Source organism: Panthera leo, chromosome A1 (genome assembly GCF_018350215.1).
Source record: "Panthera leo isolate Ple1 chromosome A1, P.leo_Ple1_pat1.1, whole genome shotgun sequence".
NCBI classification, from domain to species: Eukaryota; Metazoa; Chordata; class Mammalia; order Carnivora; family Felidae; genus Panthera; species Panthera leo.
Window position 1 is genome coordinate 159,715,767 of NC_056679.1, and position 18,749 is coordinate 159,734,515.

Below are 18,749 nucleotides of genomic sequence, written 5' to 3' on the forward strand. Positions count from 1 at the left end.
GAATATATATATTAAAGAAATATACTGTTTTTTGCAGCAAGACAAATATTCTCTTGTTATCTTAAAATTTAGCCCACAGTCCAAGGTGTAAGTGCCCATATTCATCCAAGGCCTTTAAGATAGTCTAACATTATGAATAACTTGTCCAGAAGAGGAGGAAATAGTGATATTATTAAAGCAAGACTTCACAGCAATTGTAAAAATAGAATCCTACTGCAAATTAATTTTTAAAACAACTAATGGATATTTTAAGCATCAGCTTTTTTTTTGGTCTTTTTTTCCTACATGTTTTACGTGAAAGTTTAATATTTTAGAAGCCTTCAGATTTTATTTTACCAAAACATAATCCTTATGAATACTTACCAATGGAGACCTCTAGCCTGGAGCTTCCTTTCAGAAAAGAGTCTGAATATTGAAAATTTAGCGATCCAGCTTTTAAATAGTTGAGATTGTCAACGGATGGGTACTCTATCATAATGGAACATTAGCTTTACTTGAAAAGTATACATTTATGGTTCTCTTTATATGGCATCATTATGATCTTTACTCCTAGCATTGTTATTCTGCAACCAGAGTATGAAAATAATACAGAATAAGTGACAAGAGAGTTCAGTTGCCAGTGACTTAGAGTTGTAAAGTTATTGGCTATTAGATTTTGAATACAACATAAAAAGGAAATTATTATCTGTCATTGTCAAAGAAATGTAGGCTGCACTTCACACAATTAAAGTAACTTCTAATTACATGAGATTGGACTTGCTTTCACCATAGTTCATTACAAATCGAATGAGTCAAAGAATTCATCCATTCTTTTTTTTAAATATAATTAGACTTGTGCCTTTCTGAACAAGATATATGACATAGCTGGAATGTGTGGGTCAATCTAGTGACATGCACAAAATGAAAGAAAGTTCCAGCATTACCTCCTTCAGAAGTTGGAAGTTATTTTTAATAGACTACTGGGCTTTTCTCTCCCTCCTAATGTAACTTGGCCTATACAGATTCTTTTCACTTAAACCACTGATCCATTCCTTTAAACCCTTATTCATAAAGGAACCCTAATTGTACAATCAAAACAATATTTATTAAGCACTCACAATAGACCAACCATTGTTCTAGACTCTGGAGGTGTGTCTCCGAACCACCTGCAACTGACTTACTGGAAGTAATGCAGACAAACTAATGACCACTCCCCAGCCCAGACTAACTAAATCAGATCTTGAAGGGTGGGACCCAAGAATCTAAAATGTTGACAGTACTTCAGGTAGGCAGGAGATGAGCTAAATGGGTAAGGAATATTAAGGAGGGCATTTATTGTGATGAGCCCTGGCTGTTATACATAAGTGATGAATCACTAAATTCTACTCCGGAAACCAATGTTACACGATAGGTTAACTAACTAGAATTTAAATAAAAATTTGAAGAAAAAAAAGAAACACATTGAAAAAAATTGCATAATGCTAAAATGACCAAAATAATTTGTTTTGTAATATCTGCTAACAATATTTTCTGGGTTTTTTTTTTTCAAAAATAATTCAACCAGCTCTCAAAGTATCTACCTTGTCCTCAACATCAATTTGCATCTGTATCTCTATCTACCTCAAATATATAAATTGTTAAAAGTACTTCAAATTATTTTGAAAATCCCAATAAAAACATTTTGTGTCTGTCAACAAGGCCTAATAAGAACATGGGAGTACAGATAGAAAACAGCAGATCCAGATCCAGACTTACAGTCAATAAAATCTGAGCAATGATTTGTGTCCTTTCTGGGATAAATCATTTAATTGGCAATGCTCTACTATCTATCTTTTCTTCTGACATGGCAAACCCCAAAACCTCATGTTGAGTTGGTGGTATCATAAAATATTAGCATCTCTACAATGAGTAGAACCTTCTTGCCAATCCACACTGGCCATGTAGCATGAGCAAAAAATACATACCCGTTGTTTTAAGCCACTGAGATCTGAGGGGTTGTTTGCTACTGCACCATAACCAATTTATCCTGACTGATGCAAATGATACAGCTTCCATAATTTTTCCTATAAGGAGTGTCGTTATCACACATCTTTTACTAAAAAAAAAACTGTGTTAAAATTTTTCCATGTGAAAATCTACAGATAGAGCTTGTCATACAGAGGTAACAGCAAGAGCAAAGATCCTAATACCACAATGAACTTGCCACATTTGTAGAATAGAAAAAAAAGGCCAATGTAACTAAAGAATATGGGAGGGTAGTGGAAAGTGGTGGAGGAGAGTGGTAAGAGGTAACATCTGAGAATTTGTTAGAGATCAGATTATGTAGGCTTTGTGAGCCCTGATAAACACTTTAGATTTTATTCTTTGTACATTGGATGCCACTGAAAAATTTTAAGCAAGAAACTATACAGTATGAATTACATTTCCAACAGATCACTCTGAATACCTGGAGGACAGTGCAGAGGAGCACAAACCTTTTTTTATTATTATTATTTTTAATGTTTTATTTATTTTTGAGAGACAGAGAGACAGAACATGAGCCACGGAGAGGCAGAGAGAGAGGGAGACACAGAATCTGAGCAGGCTCCAGGCTCTGAGTTGTCAGCACAGAGCCCGACGCCTGGCTCGAACCCATGAACGGTGAGATCATGACATGAGCCAAAGTCGGACTCTCAACTGACTGAGCCATCCAGGTGCCCCCAAGGAGCACAAACCATCTTAACTTTAGTCTTTAGTCCACTTTATTTGTGTTCCCTATGTAGTCAAATTTAATTTAGGTTTTATTAAAATATTATTTCTCCAAAGTCCCAGCAATACTTCTTGCTTCATTTAACAAACATTTTAAGAGCTTTTTACATGACAGACACCGTGATGCAAAGATAATTGAGATGACATATCAAGACCCTGTGGGTAATCTCACCTTCTTTCCAGTGAGTCCTTCCTTTGTCTTCAGCTAACATCAATCTTCTTTGTTTACAGACTTCCCTGTAAATTCCTCAACTTTCTTGGTTCCTTGTCCCTCCACCCACATGCCCCTTCCCCCATGTTTAACACCACTGACCTGACCTTGACTTCAAAGATGTATCCTCTTGGGACTGTCAGAGACTTGGCCCTTTAGGACTTGAGGTGTGTGTTTGTTTGTTTGTTTGTCACCATCCATGAAGGGTGTGTGGGCAGTGTGGGAGTGTGAGAATTATAGGAAACAATCAGATCCCCATGTTGAGGTGAAATCCTCACTGAGCTCTGCTGTGCTGTGACATCAGAGGAGGAAGAAGTACACTTTCTACAAATTGCAACAAGTCACCTGATCAGCACAATTCTCCCCTTTATAGCTGCTGCAATAGTTAGAAACCTAGGTGCATCATATACTTCAGGTCCCATAAAACCACTGTTGCCCCCTAAATAGCTCGGGATAGAGGGAGCTGCCTTTCACAGCCTATCAAAATCCATTTGGAAAGCCATCCCCTTCATTCATCATTTGTAAATACATACAGGCAGTCCTTTCTTTGCACATTTCCAATATACACCTTTCAGTTACCATGGCATAGCTAAATTGCTCTGATCCCTGACAACCTGGTTCACATTTCTATTACCACAGTACAATTAACTGTGAGTAATTTGTATAAAGTACAAATTTTGCAGCTAATTTTTTAGTCCACAAATCACTGCGTGAATAACAGAGGCATATCCTGATCAATGGTCAATCATGTCATTTCTTTCAAAATTTGTCAGTGATTGGTTGGTTACTGTCTATGTTATTCAATTCATGTACAGGCAGCAAAGCATATAGTTTTGCCTCTTTGCCTCCCAATGATATATCCACGTGAAATTTTACAATAATGGGTAATTAAGAGAAGGACTTGGCCAATGAAGACGAAAGTACAGCAAAGAAATGAAAAGTAATACTGCTGAAAATGAAATCTAACATTATGGAGTTATAGGAGAAATAGGTAGTGGTAGTAATCTTGATACTACCACTGATGGACATGCTCTAGGTGTGCAGTCAGAGGAGTTTAGGGAAGGCAAACATATGGACATAAATGAGGAAAATGGTGACAAACAGGATGCAGGTGTCCCAGAGGAAATGCCCGATGTTGGCAAAACCCTTCATGTGAAAGGCACTCTCAGCGGTAATACCGCACATTGAAAGAGCCAATGATTAAATGTTAGAAGCTGATCAAAATTTGCCAAGGCAACGAAAAGATGCCTTGAATACATCGTAAGTTATTTACAAGAAGAAGGCAAGCATTGTTCAAACAACTTTTGATGACTTTTTTATAAGGAAATAAAACATGGAATTCTCAATATCTGTAATATGTTACATTACAATGTACTAAATAAGCATTACTTTTGTTATTCTTTTTAATTTCATTATACAAGTACTTTTATATGTTTTAAGTTTATTTATTTATTTTGAGAGAGTGCAAGTGGGGAAGAGGCATAGAGAAAGAAGGAGAGAGATTGAATCCCACACAGGCTCCTCATTGTCAGCGCAGAGCCCAGTGCGGGGCTCTAACTCACCAACCTTGAGATCATGACCTGAGCTGAAGTGGATGCTTAACTGATTAAGCCACTCAGGTGCCCCAATAGTACCTTTATAACAGATAGAGAATTTTCAATTTTTGGTAGAAATTTTTAAAGGTCATGGAACAATCTTACATTTTCTCATTCATTATGAGTATTACTTTGTATGGTTGCAATCAGCATGGCTGTTTTCATAGTCCTGCACTCCTGTTCAAAGCGAGAATTGCCTGTACTGAGAAACTCAGCATGAATCCATATTTCCTTCTCTGTCTATTCTATGGAGGTTGTAGCTTCTGTTTAAATGTATTTTGTCTTAGAAGCTTGTTTTTATTCCCCTGTGTTGTTCTCTAATGCTGGTAAGTGATTTCACATATAATAATTTTATGGGGATAATCTTGCTAGAATATAGAGCTTGTATATGTTACTCACTCAATTCCTTTCAAAATTTTCTCGTTTAGCTAAAAACTGTTTAATAGTGATTGTTTAACAATAGCAATAAAATTGGAAACTAACTCTCAAAAATTAGGACATTCAGGAAATAACATTTTGTTTCTGCAGTGAATTATTAACATCTATTTAAAAGAATCATGAAGAAGAACATTAAAATCATGTGAAAGAATTTTAGGAATATTTCACTAAGTGGGAAAATCAAGTGACAAAATCCTTTCCGACGTGATTCCACTTTTTGCAAAATATACATGTATGTGTATGCATGTATATACATGCTCATGCGTGTATATATGTACATAAATAATCATAATGAAGGATATTATCAAAATGTCAAGGGTAGTCATCTTTAGATGGAAGGATTATAAGAATTTTTTTTCCTGTTCTCTGTGTTTTCTGATTTGTCTACAACGAGAATATAACACTTTTGCAGGTAGACTATTTCAAAAAAATTCTGCTCTTACCTCTACATTTTCTTAATATTATAGTAATTAAAATGAGCAATAAAGCAGACATTAAATTGTGTTTTTTAACTGTCTCAACCTTTCCTACTTGCTTCCTTCCTATCACAGAACATTCCCTAATGAGTCAGGCAGCCCTGATTATGCTAACTCTGTAAAAATAATAATAATAATAAATAATAAATATATAATAACAAATAATAAATATATGTGTGCATATATATTACATATATGTATATATATTACATATATGTATGTGTGTGTGTGTATATGTATGTAATATATATAGAGAAAGATCAACTCTTCCAGTATCAGAGGTGAAGCATGTAGGAGTTTAAAAATATTCCAGGAGTCTCAAAATTCAAAAGGTCAAATTTTCTTGCTGCTAACTTTTAATGTGCCCTGTCCCAGGCATTGCCACACCCAGGCATTGCTGATGGATTGAAGAAACCATCTGTACAGTGTAGATGGCACTGCCTGTGTCTGATTAGTTGCAAATGACAAAATCCACATGGTTAAATAAATCAGGAAAATGGTAACCAAGGCACAGATGTTTATAATCTTCCTGTGCAGTCCTATAAACACAATCTGTCAGGAAAACAATGCCTGCTGGACTGTTTCTCACATTCACACACTCAAGTAATTTTCTAAAAACTATTTATTGAGCATTTACTATGCGCCAAGTCCTATGCTTGACACTGAAGTTCATTTTCTCATTTAATCCTCATAAGACCTCTGAAAACAGGATACTCTTATTTTCACTTTATATATTTTATAGGAAATTACAGCTCAGAATGTTGGGTAACCCGTCCAGGGTCAGACACGAAACACATAATAATAAACACTTAATGAACAAGATTACAGGGTTTTATTGCAGGCTTATGTGTCTGTTTATTTAGAACCATATTTGGTTTAAAAAAAAAAACTTTTCCTCTGCAAACAACCAACAAAATATGACATGATAACTAGTTGTAAAACAAACAAGTGACTGGGTGTAAAAAATTGTATTCTAGAAAACCCCACGTATGTATATTTATTTGGTTCAATTCTTACATAATTGCCAATTGCTTATAAAAAGGCAACAGATTTTTTTAAAGCATAAAAATTTTAGCACTGTTTTTAAAAGCAGCTTTGGATACAATTTGACAAAACTGTAATGAAAAACACTAAGGGGACAATAAAATAACTTTTTAGTTTTACTAAGTAAGGAAAATTGTTTTGATGAGCTAAAAAGACTATTTTAATTAGAAATCATATGACAACAGCAAAATCACCCAAAACCATTTCTTTTAGACAATTCAGTGGATCTCCCACCTTTTCAAAAAAACAAAATTCTATCATGTTGATGATTCTTAGAGAAGACATTACTCCTATACTTCCGTAACTGCTATATTCTTGCTGATTGTTGGTTCTCACTGCCAAAGCTCAAAGCCCTTTTTCTTCCACCTTGGCCTTCCATCTCTGACCTTTCAAGTCTTCCTGAAATCAAATTGCCAAATCCTGTTTTCTCCTTACAGAGCATCTCCTAATCCTTCTAATGTAATTTCAACTGACAGGACTGAGCTACAATGTTCAATAATATATCTGCAGATGAAAAGAAGGGTGGCCCGAGGGGTTCTCCAAGGAAGTTTCCAATTGGACAAACCAAAGCAGAGAAGGCCTATGCCTGTCCCCACCCCTGGGTGTGTGAGTCACAATTGCTAGCCATTTGCATCCAAGACTTGTTCCTGACCTCCCGTGTTGGGTGCTCAGGCTTCTCACTATTAGGGAAGCAGATTATTTTTATTAGTAATGATATTCTCATTATGTGCCAGGCACCTTGCCAAGTGCTGTTATATGTCTTTATAGGACTTATCTAATTATACTATATATCTTTCTGCTTTCTGCATCCAGGGAGATTAGCTTATTCGGTGGCCTAAATCGTGATTAAGAACAAAAAAGGACTTTGTTTTCATCTCTTCCTCATTGTTTCACCAGTAAACTTTTAACTGAACACCTGCTATGTGTTAAGAACTGCATTAAGTATAGACCTAATCTTTAGGAATAATGATGAAGCAGAAACATACAAATAAATACTATAATGTAAATATATTAAGAAATATATATATAATTCATATTCCAAAAATTCATCTTTTAAAAATGTACAACTCAGTGATTTTTGAGTTTATTCACAATGTGCAACCATCTAGTTCTAGAACATTTTCATCATCCCCAAATTAAACTGTTATCTATTAGCAATCATTCTCCATCCCCTTGCCTCTGGAAACTACTAATCTACTTTCTGTCTCTATGGATTTGCTTATTATGGACATTTCAAATAAATGGAATAATATTTAAAAAAAGGAGAGAACGGAAAGGAAAGAAATATGTAGAAAGAAATCATATTTATGAAATGGGGATTGCCTGAGTAAATTAGTTAAAAGCATCTTCTACCTTTTTTAGCTTGCTCCTTTATTAGAGTTCTATAATGGGGTGGCCTACAAAAGAATTTTTATCACCTTGAGTCAGTCATCTTGCTACAGAGCCGTCTAGAAAGATCTGAATCACAAATATGTGCCAAATTACTCTCACATTCAGTCCAGTATTTAACACCCTGCCTCTCAGCTCTTTCTTTGGCCAACATTAGCTGTCACTCACAGATAAATTATGTTTTTGACAAATAGTTATGGATATGTATATATGATCATGTACATAGGAAACAACAAGGAGAAAATTGTATATGAGTTATGATCCCATATTGAAACAAAAATAAAAACCCACTAGATAAACACATATATGCAAAGAAAAATATTAGGAAAAATGTGATACAGTATAGGATAATTGGATATTTTGTTTTTCTCTATATTGTGCATATCAATAAATATAACCATTTAGGAGTTTTATAATCAGAAAAAGTAAACATTTTTATACATATAAAACCAAAAGAAGAATGATATAAATGTCTGCTTGGTATAATATATCTCTCTCTAATTATTGTTTTATTGAGTTTACCAATGAAACAGTTTATGATTTTAAGTAGTATGTTTATATTATTTCAAATAATTTTTTTTAATCCAAAAGAAAACAAGAACAAATAGGTTTTCTTTAAGTAGAAGTTCCTAACTGTAAACAGATTCTATTCACTATCTTGTCATCAGACTTGAATTCACACAAAATGGTCTCTTACTAACTACCTATTAGAGAGGAAAAGAGGAGAAAGTTGACTGGCTACTCAGGTCCCTTTTTGAAGATTATCATTCCCTTCAAAGTTCTTCATCTTCCTTGAGGAGAAATTTAGCATACACACACACACACACACTAAAAATTTATATATTTTTTAAAAGTTCCTTTAAAATATAAAAAGTGCTGGAGCTGGTGATGAGAACAGAGAGTGACTAGAAATGGGCACATGAAACCTGTTTGGAGTGATGGAAATATTTTAGAACTTGATTGTTGTGATGGTCACATAACTCTATAAACTGAGTAATAATCATTTGTACTGTACACTTACAATAAGTGATTTTTATACCTCAATAAAGCTTACAAAATAAAAAATAAAAATGTATAATTGCATTAGATATAGGAAAAAATATTATAGCATAATAAAATGTTTAAGGAACCCTAAAAGCAATTAAGGAATCCATGTTGTATTGAAAGCCATATTAGACAGGCTCAGCTTCATGATTGGGAAGGCCCAGTGCAAAATAAAAATCCAGCACCATTGTTTAAAAATTATTAAGAATTTCAAGACGGCAACATTAAACCAAGTATTGGGCTCTTCTAAGTGCTAGGCCCTAGGGGACTGCTTAGATAACATGCCCCTGAAAACAGCTGTGAAGACTGGAGAAAACATAGGCTGAAACATGGAAAGGAGAAGAATTCTATGGAGTCTGAATGGTGCTCCAAATGAAGAGTAAATAATGCAAAAAGTGGATAGGACTTGGTGGTGATCACCAGGAGAGCTGGAGAAGACACATGTAGCAACATGGTAGGTCAGCCCCCTCTTCCACTTCTGCTTATGCTGAGCAATAGTTGAGAAATAAGAGAAACATTTATTTCTGGACTAAAGCATTGAATGCAGGAAACGGTTTGCAGAGGCAGAGGAAAGCCCCAGGTTCATGGTATTTACCAAGAGCAAGAGGAACTCACAAACTGAAGACATATTCCCTGCACTTCGCACCCTAAAGGCACAAACTAACCCTCTTATACGATAACTGGAGGGAAGTTGCTCTAATCAGAAACTTCATACACAAATGGGAAAATAGGAAGTTTAAATACCAGTGTGAAATGAACAAGCAATAATCATAACATTTCCAAAAACCAAACAGTGAAAGGAAGAAACTCTGAAAACCGAAAAATGATAATCTGTGAAAAAATAGAAAACATTTAAAAATCAGCTTAATTTGGGGCACGTGGGTGGCTTGGTCGGTTAAGCATCCGACTTCAGCTCAGGTCATGATCTCACGGTCCGTGAGTTCCAGCCCTGCGTCGGACTCTGTGCTGACAGCTCAGAGCCTGGAGCCTGTTTCAGATTCTGTGTCTCCCTCTCTCTCTGACCCTCCTCCGTTCATGTTCTGTCTCTCTCTGTCTCAAAAATAAATAAACGTTAAAAAAATTTTTTTTAATTAAAAAAAAATAAAAATCAGCTTAATTAACCTTTGAAAATAAACGTCAGGGATGATCCTAGCTAAAAATATAAGCAAAATAGTTGTTGATGGAATAAAAACATTCATAGTTATTGTTTTTTAAAACCATAGACAATGGCTTACCTGTTCAGTCTATTCAAGGGATGTTTTGTGGGTGCCTGGGTGACTCAGTCAGTTGAGCATCAGACTCTGGTTTCCACTCAGGTCATGATCTCAGGATCTTGGGATTGAGCCCCACATCAGACTCCATGGAATCTGCTTGAGATTCTCTCTCTTTCTCTCTCTGTCTCTCTCATCCTCTGCCTCTCTCCCCTACTCATGTCTCTATCTCTAAAAAAAAAAAAAAAAAAAAAGATAAAAAGATGTTTTGATGGATGTTTCTACTTTTAATATATTTTAATTTCTCAATCTTATCCTTTATAGTTAGTGATTTTTGCAGTTGTGTTTAAGAAATCTTTGATTCATCCATGGGGCACCTGGGTGGGTCAGTGGGTTGAACGTCAGACTCTTGATTTCAGCTCAGGTCATTATCTCAGGGTCGTGGGATAGAACCAGCCCCATGTGGGGCTCCGCACTGAGCTTGGAGCCTGCTTGAGATTATCTCCTCTCTCCCTTTGCCCCTCTCTCCTGTTTGCTCTCTCTCTGTCTAAAATAAAGTAAAATAAATATTAAAAAAAAAACCAAAAGGTATCTTTGATTATCCTGAGGTCAAAAAGGTACTCCCATATGTTATCTTGTAAATGTCCTGTTTCTTGCCTTTCACTTTTATAATGACCATCCATCTGGAATTGCTTTGTGTGCTGAGTAGGGTGAGAAGAGGGGAGGTTGTCAAGTTCCTGCCCCCACTGCGTGCAGACACTGAATACACCCACACCATTAATTGAAAGAACTGTTCTTTCCCCACTGCTATGCAGTGCTGGCTGTATCACAGATCATCCACGTAGGAGTTTCCTCCTGGGTTTTCATTTATACTTTGTACAATATCGGTGTCTTAATTGTTCTAACTTCATATTAAAGCTTGATATTCAGTAGTTTGTATCTCTCAACTTTGTCATTCTTAAAAATTGTCTTGGCTCTTTTGGGCCCTCTGATTCTCCATATAAATTTTAGAATCAGCTGTTTCATTTCCACAAAGATAAAACACTGAGCTTTCGTGTGGAAAGGCGATGAATTTATAGATCCATTTAGGGAAAACTGATATCTTTAAAATGTTGAAACTTTTCATCAGTGAACATCCCTCCATTTATTTAAGTCTATGATTGTCTCAATAATGTTTTCTAGTTTTCTTTTTTGGGGATTTGCCTAAGTACTTGAAACTTTTGATGCTATTTATAAAGGGCGTTTAAATTGTTTTTTAATTTTTTTTTAATTTTATAGTCTTTGTTAGTTAGAAATAAAATTGGTTGTTTTTATACCGACCATATCTGTAGACTCCTGGGATTTCTACATGAAGAAATGTATCACCTACTAATAATGACAATTTTATTTATTATTTTCCAATCCTACTTTCTTTTTTAAACCTTATGGCTCTGGCAAGAACTATAGTATGAAGTTGAATAGAAGTGGTGAGTGCAAGAATTCTTGTCTCATTTCTAATCCCAAAAGTTTTATAGGGTATGGCTAAGTCAACTTCAGTAAATTATATTATATGGCTTTCCAAAGTAGTTTTATGATTTTGTACTTCTAATGGCAGTGCAATATTTCCAGTGGGGATACTAAGCATCTATGTGTATTTAGACTTTTAATAGTCTGTTTTAATATTTCTCCATTCTCCCTTCCATTTTAAAATTCAGCCCCTGGAAGAAAAACAAAACCATTACAGAGATTTGCTTCTGAGCATAAAGTGAGAATGGAGAGGTTTGAGGAGAGGGGTGGGGTTGGACAGAAAGCAGAATCCAGAAGGAGGTATCTGGTTCACTCCATATTCTCCAATATTGTTACACTCTTTATATCTCTAATATATTCTTGTGTATTGTTTTTATTTCCAAGGAAAAGAAATTGGGAAAAAAGATAGAAAGGTAAAATAAAAATAGGACTTTAAATGAACAAACTTGAAAACATTAAAATTACTTAAGTGTATATGAGCAAAAATGCATTTTTATCTTTACTTGACAGGATCTTGGCTGATGACACAAAAAGAAAGCTAAGTGCAGGTATGTACTCCACAAATCCGGGTATAATTGCATCCTCCCACAGCCCTCCCAGTCTGAGGCTTTCCTTCACACCCCAGAGAGAGACTTGTGTCAGGATAAGATATGAGGACACATCTTCACAAACTTATACTTCATTTGAAGTTTTTTATTTTAGCTTTTCTACAAATTATTTGGATATTTAGATACAGGTTTTAGAACATTAAGTAAGTATATGGATCTGAATGTTTGGTTTTTTTTTTTTTAACTGATTTTCAGAGTGCCTGGGTGGCTCAGTTGGTTAAGTACATGACTTTTGGTTTTGGCTCAGGTCATGACCTCATGTTTCATGTGTTCGAGCCCCACATCAGGCTCTGGGCTGACAGCACAGAGCCTGCTTGGGATTCTCTCCTCCCTTTCTCTCTGCCCCTCCCTCACTCATGCACGCACGTGTGCATGCTCTTTCTCGTAAATAAATAAACTTAAAAAATAAAAAATATAAAAAATAAAAAACTGATTTTCTTCCCAACTAAAACTTCATAGTGATTTTTCACTCCTAAAAAAACCACATTTATATTTCTTTTCCTACATATTTTGAAAAATGAAACTAATGAGACTCTGGAAACCAGAGAGTATTTAATCTTGAAAACTACACGTAAACATAATTATATTCAGATCTCCTCCACATTTTTACCTGCTTTGAAGCTCTCTACCACAGCACAAACAATTTATTGGAGGATATTGGAGAGCTTATCGGCTGACATGCTGTTAATTCTTTTTGTCAGTATTGCTTTCATTAGTGCAACAGAAAGAAAATTGCATGATATTCCCCTTTTTAAGTTCAATTCTTATTACAAGTTTTGTGTACTTCTCTGTTCCTTGGCAAAAAAAATTTCTTTTAAAGAATGCCAAGTTCTTATGTGAACCTAAATGCAATGGTGATGAAAATAGCATTTGAGTGGGTTCTTAGACTCCTCATCTGAACAACTGGATAGAAGACTGGCCTTTCAGTGCAAGAGGACAGTGAGCAGGTCCTTTAAATGTGGTCTTCTCTCTAAGCCATCCCTTTTTATGAAGGATGAGCTATTGAGCTATTATTCGATTTCTAAATGACTCCATATTGTATAAAAACAGAGCATGTCATTTCATGCACACATTGAAGAGAGAACTCAACTGGGCAGCAGAAGACCTGGTTTTAATCTCTGTTGGTTTGTACGAATCAGCTAGATGATTTGGGGCAAGATGCAACTTCTTGAGGCCTGATGTCTCACCTGGAAGTGAGGCATTTGTATTTGATGATGACTAAAAGCCATTCCAGGTCTAACAATCTATGTAAGCTTAGGAAGAGAAAACTAGTCTCGTAATTTCTTAATGATGCAGCTTTAAGTTGTATTAGAGGGAGAAATAGGTGGTTATAAAATTTTTATTTATATTCAGAACTGAATCAAACAGGTAAGAACGTTGGAAAGTAGCAGTGATGCATTGTGATACCTTTTGTTGAAAGAAACCATTTGAGTGTGCTTCCCCTCCTCACTCCTGGGCTTCCTACACAGCTTTCAGTTTCTAGAAATAAGGGGAAGAACACAGTATTTAGCAATTGATTTCAGACTGGGCCTGGAAAACCCTAGAATTCTATGTAGCCCTTCGGAGAGCTTGCAAACATTTGATCTGAATTTCACTTTTCAAAGTAAACATTATATATTTTATATACAAACATGTATATCTTTATTTTACAGTGTTTGCTTATTTAACAAATATTCATGGAGTGCATATTATATGTCGGGAAGAGTCCTCAAGTCTCAGAATTCAGGAATGAACAGAAACAGTCAAAAATCCTTGCCCTCCATTAAATTTATATTCCAGTCATGGTAGAAAAAAAAATTAAAAAAGAAACAAAAAAGGTAAATTATATAACATACTAATATTGTATAAGGGTAACAAAGGAAAATTAAGCAGGAGCTACAGAATCAATCAGGAGATTAGAATACATCTGTCTGAGAAGACGTGGTTTAATAAAGACTTCAAGGGAGTGGAGAGGCAGCCAGACGATAGCAGATGCGAAGGCCCTAAGACTGGAGGGAAATCGAAAGAGAAGAAGCCAGAGGAACAGAGGCCTGTAGGCCATCACAGATCTCTGGCTTTTAACACAATGGAAAACTTTAAACCCTTGATCAGTGCTATGTGGTCCAGTACTTTTATGTGAAGCTCATTTGTATTCTCTTCATGCACATTGGAATATGGTACTGAACAAGAATATTTTATTTCTAACCTAACTTGTTCAAAATCAGGCCTGTACCAGTCCACTCGAACAAAAACTATATACATTTTTATGACAACAAATGTGGTTAAAGTTAAATTACATGCCAGGCAAGACTTAGGTACATCTGTTTATGTCACTTTTCCAACAACAAGCAAATCCATAACATATTGGTAATGTTAAATTGTGATTAGCTCTAACCATCACTTTAGGTTTAAATGACTTCTAATCAGACTTCTACTTATTGATTAAGAATACAAGCAATTTTTAAATATTGTTGTTCCATGCAACTCAAAATTTAAAAAATTCCATTTACATCCTCTCAGGCTTCCAGAGAAGGTTATTAAAAACACCTTGAGGGGCACCTGGGTGGCTCAGTCAGTCAAGCATCCTACTTCAGCTCAGATCATGATCTCACTGTCCCTGACTTCAAGTCCTGGGTCGGGCTCTGTGCTGACAGCTCAGAGCCTGGAGCCTGCTTCAGATTCTGTCTCCCTCTCTCTCTGCCCCTCCCCCTACTCATTCTCTCTCTCTCTCTCTCTCTCTCTCTCAAAAATAAATAAACATTAAAAAAAATCTTGAGACTTCACAATAAGCTGCTATGTTTTACAAAATTGGTATTTTTTTCTACTGAACAATCAAACAGAATCCAACTGTAAGTTGGGTGTTGAAACTTACATGACTGCAAATACCATCCAGAGACCCCAATATCAAGTCATTACATTCATTAAAACAGGCTCATAGATCTCACAAACTGAATTAATAATAAGCAAATGCTATACATTTGAAATTACAAAATAAATTTATGTTAATAAAATTGCCCCTTTGGTTAATCTATGTAATTTTTAGAGTTGGTGCCTAGTGAGAAATGGATGGAAGGTGATTCTGTAGAAATTGCAAGTGCAAGCAAGTAAGAGAGTGTATTCTCTTCTTTTAAGTCTTCATTATTCACCACCACCCCCCCCCATTGTAAGTAGAAAAATGAGTTTTGCATTTACGTGTGTGTGTGTGTGTGTGTGTGTGTGTGTGTGTATCTCCATCCTTGATGAAGCCATTCATGCTAAATCATTTGGTGAAAGTTTGCCGGAAAACAGAATATTCTTATTATTTATATGATACCAAAGAATTACCTCATAAGTTAGTTAATTTCTAAAAGGATAAAGAGTGCCTTTGTGAAAGAGAGCTTTCATAAACTACTTTAGCCAAGTGATTAAGTTTAGTGTTTGTGGCTCCAGAGATGATGAAATGGGAAGTATACAATGCCACCTATGTAGTATTGTCAACATTTCTAGAATCTAATCATGAGGAAACAGCCAGTAAAATCCAAACTGTGAGACATTCAAAGATAACTGGACTACACTCTTCAACATGTTTCTGTCATAAAAGACAAAAATTGTTTCCAAATTAAGGAAGACTGAAAACATATCACAACTAAATGTAAAACATGAACCTTGATTGGATTTTTTAAAAAACTATGAAGGATATTTAAAGAACAATTAAAATTTTTAATATGTGCTATTAGATATTATTGTATATTATACCACTTTTTAAATTCTTGAGAGTGAAAATGGCATTGTGATAATGTAGGAAAATGTCTTTATTCTTGGGTGGTAAATACTGAGGTATTTAGAGGAGAAGTAACATGATGTTATACTTTATTTTCAAGTGGCGCTGGGTGGCTGAGTCGGTTAAGTGTCCAACTTTGGGTCAGGTGATGATATCACGGTTTGTGAGTTCGAGTCCTGTGCCAGGCTCTGTGCTGAAAGCTTGGAGCCTGGAGCCTGGTTTAGATTCTGTGTCTCCCCCACTCACATTCTCTCTCAAAAATAAATAAACATTAAAAAAAAATTTAAATCAAGTGGCTAAAAGGAAAAAAAGAAACTGGAAAGGATATATATTTACATAGATAGATACATAGATACATAGATAGAAGGTAGATAGATAATAAAGAGCACACAAATGTTATAAAATTTAACCATTTGTGAATATAAGTGAATGTATTTATTTATGTGTATTTACATATGAGTGTATGTGTATGTGGGTGTTCATTATGTTATTCTTTCAACATTTCTTCAGGCTTGCAATTTTTCAAAACAAAAGGTTGGGAACAACATAGTCTGAATAATTCTGACCTCAGAGTCACTTCCCACATCAGGGGAATGTTTGCCCGCACTGGTCACCAAATGAGACTAATTAACAGCATTGATTAGGCAAGAATGCCTAAGTCACACTGTAGAAGGGCTGTAGACTCAATAGCTTCGTCCAACTTCAGTCTAGCTCATTTTCTTGCCTTAATTCACTTAAAAAAAAAATGCCTGGCAAAAATGTAAACTTCTCTATCCAAACCCAAGAAAGAGCTTCAGAGCACATGGGATTTAGCACCAAAGGAATTATGAAGTGATATTTGCTCAGATTTTTTATGTTTATTTACTCACCCTAAGAAAAATATCTGCCTTTTGTAACAGGATTCAGAGGAGGGCATGGCTGATCCTGCAAATTTCATTGTGGGGAATATCAGGGGAAAACAAATATACATTTTGGAATCCTAAATCATGGCCTCCAGGAAACATAGGCCCTTTGCTTTCTATCCTGGAGATTCTGCTCTCAAGGTTTAAGAAAAATGTTGTGCAGGTCCCAACTGCCCAGAGTTCATCATAAAGGGAGCATCTGTATTTACAATAGGACTCTGGCTTTCAATTCTAATCTGCCCTTCAGTGCCTGATCTACACGAAGCGTCCTGGGCTCACAGGCAGCATTCTAGCTAGCCTGTTAGTATTCAAAGGGTCATGAACTACAGCCATACCAGAAACCAAATGGAATCGGCAGTCACCTCAACTGTCATTTGTAAGGCTGAGATAAACAATGAAACTATTGAATAATAGAAAAGGGTCTTTCTTCCTCTCACTGGTGAAACAAATCTTAAAATATGAAGATCAAGGATTGCTAGAGATAAGAGACACCAAAGAACTGAAACCTCTTAACAGCAGGTGGTATCAGTGGGGTCTGTCTTTTGAAAAATGTGTCAGGTCCTTTTGGGACTATGTAAAACACTTCTGGTTCCTATGGTGACACTGATAATACTTTGTCAATCATTGTGATATCGAGATCTACATTAAGCAGTTTAAAAAGCACCTTGAAATGCCTCAAGGTTAAATTAGTTTCTCCTCTAAATTGCTTGGTGTCAATTGTAGTTGTGATCATTGGAGGAGATATACTCAGTTGGTGAGAAATACTGACCAATGTGTCTTACCTCTTATAAAGCTCTGGAAGAGACAAAGCCATAAACTGTGAGTCCCTTCACAACAGCCCCAGACGCTAATCAAAGTAGTGTCTCCAGAGTGAAAGAGACTAAGTAATTCATTAGTCTTCGGGCTGTGCCCAGACCCTCACTTAAGGAACCCCATTCACTGCAGTATTTCCCCTTCTAAATATTCTAAAGGATAGCGGGTTATTTGCCTGGCTCTTCCTTAATTCATTTGTTTCTTAGGAAAGGGCATTCTGTAACAAACTTTTGTGGAAATATTGCCACAATTTCAAGCAAGACTCCTGCCACTGCCCCACATCAGAAACTTTTTTTGTGGGGTTCAATTAACCATTAACCACAAATCTTCCACAAACCTGGAAAAGATGCACTTTCTGTTCTTTCTCTTTTACTGCCTTTGCACTTCTTAATTCTATTAACAGTAAATAGAATTTTGCCAAGTTGTGAAGCAAAAAACTGAATTTCCAAGTAGACAGACATCCGGAGTTTTGTTAGGCGCATTCCTTCAAAATTCGAGATTGGCCACTATTTAGTTTATGTACCACACTCTGAAACTTTGCAGGCTTCTCTTTTCCAGCAGGGCTGGACTGACTGGAGGAGCCCTTTCTTCTAGTTCTGTCCCATTTCTCTTTAATGTGACATCAGTGTTCCAATGGCTTTGACTGTAACACAGGTATTCACCACAGGCCTCAGTGTTTACAGACTTGCTGTGTGACTTCAGTGTCACTTTTGAGAAGCTGTTTTCAATGAGATTGTGAATATCTGGCTATAAAACAGGTAATTATTCTTCAGAATAAGGAATAGGTTATTAGGTATTTAACACACTATCTGACCTACCCTGAAAAAAAATCATTTTAGTATACCATTAAAAATTTTCAGAAAAATAAAATAGTTCTACCACCAATACACTTCCAAAATAAAAAGAAAAACTCAGTTTCATTTGCACTATTAAATCAGAATTGTACCAAATCTTTTATGAGTATACTGTTTGTGATTTTAGTTTATAAAAGATAATAAACACATTTGTTCATTTTCAGTACATGAAGTTGACACAATGTTTTGCCT

The 18,749-nt window shown here is 35.6% G+C and overlaps 1 long non-coding RNA gene across 1 annotated transcript in view; it reads left to right on the forward strand.

The window, feature by feature from the left end:
- Positions 1–12,189, forward strand: part of LOC122201069 — a 34,041-nt gene extending 21,852 nt beyond the window's left edge. Inside the window, exon 4 of the long non-coding RNA XR_006194068.1 lies at positions 12,152–12,189. This is a non-coding gene — a long non-coding RNA (uncharacterized LOC122201069). The remainder of the gene's footprint in view (positions 1–12,151) is intronic.
- The last annotated feature ends 6,560 nt before the right edge of the window (positions 12,190–18,749 follow it).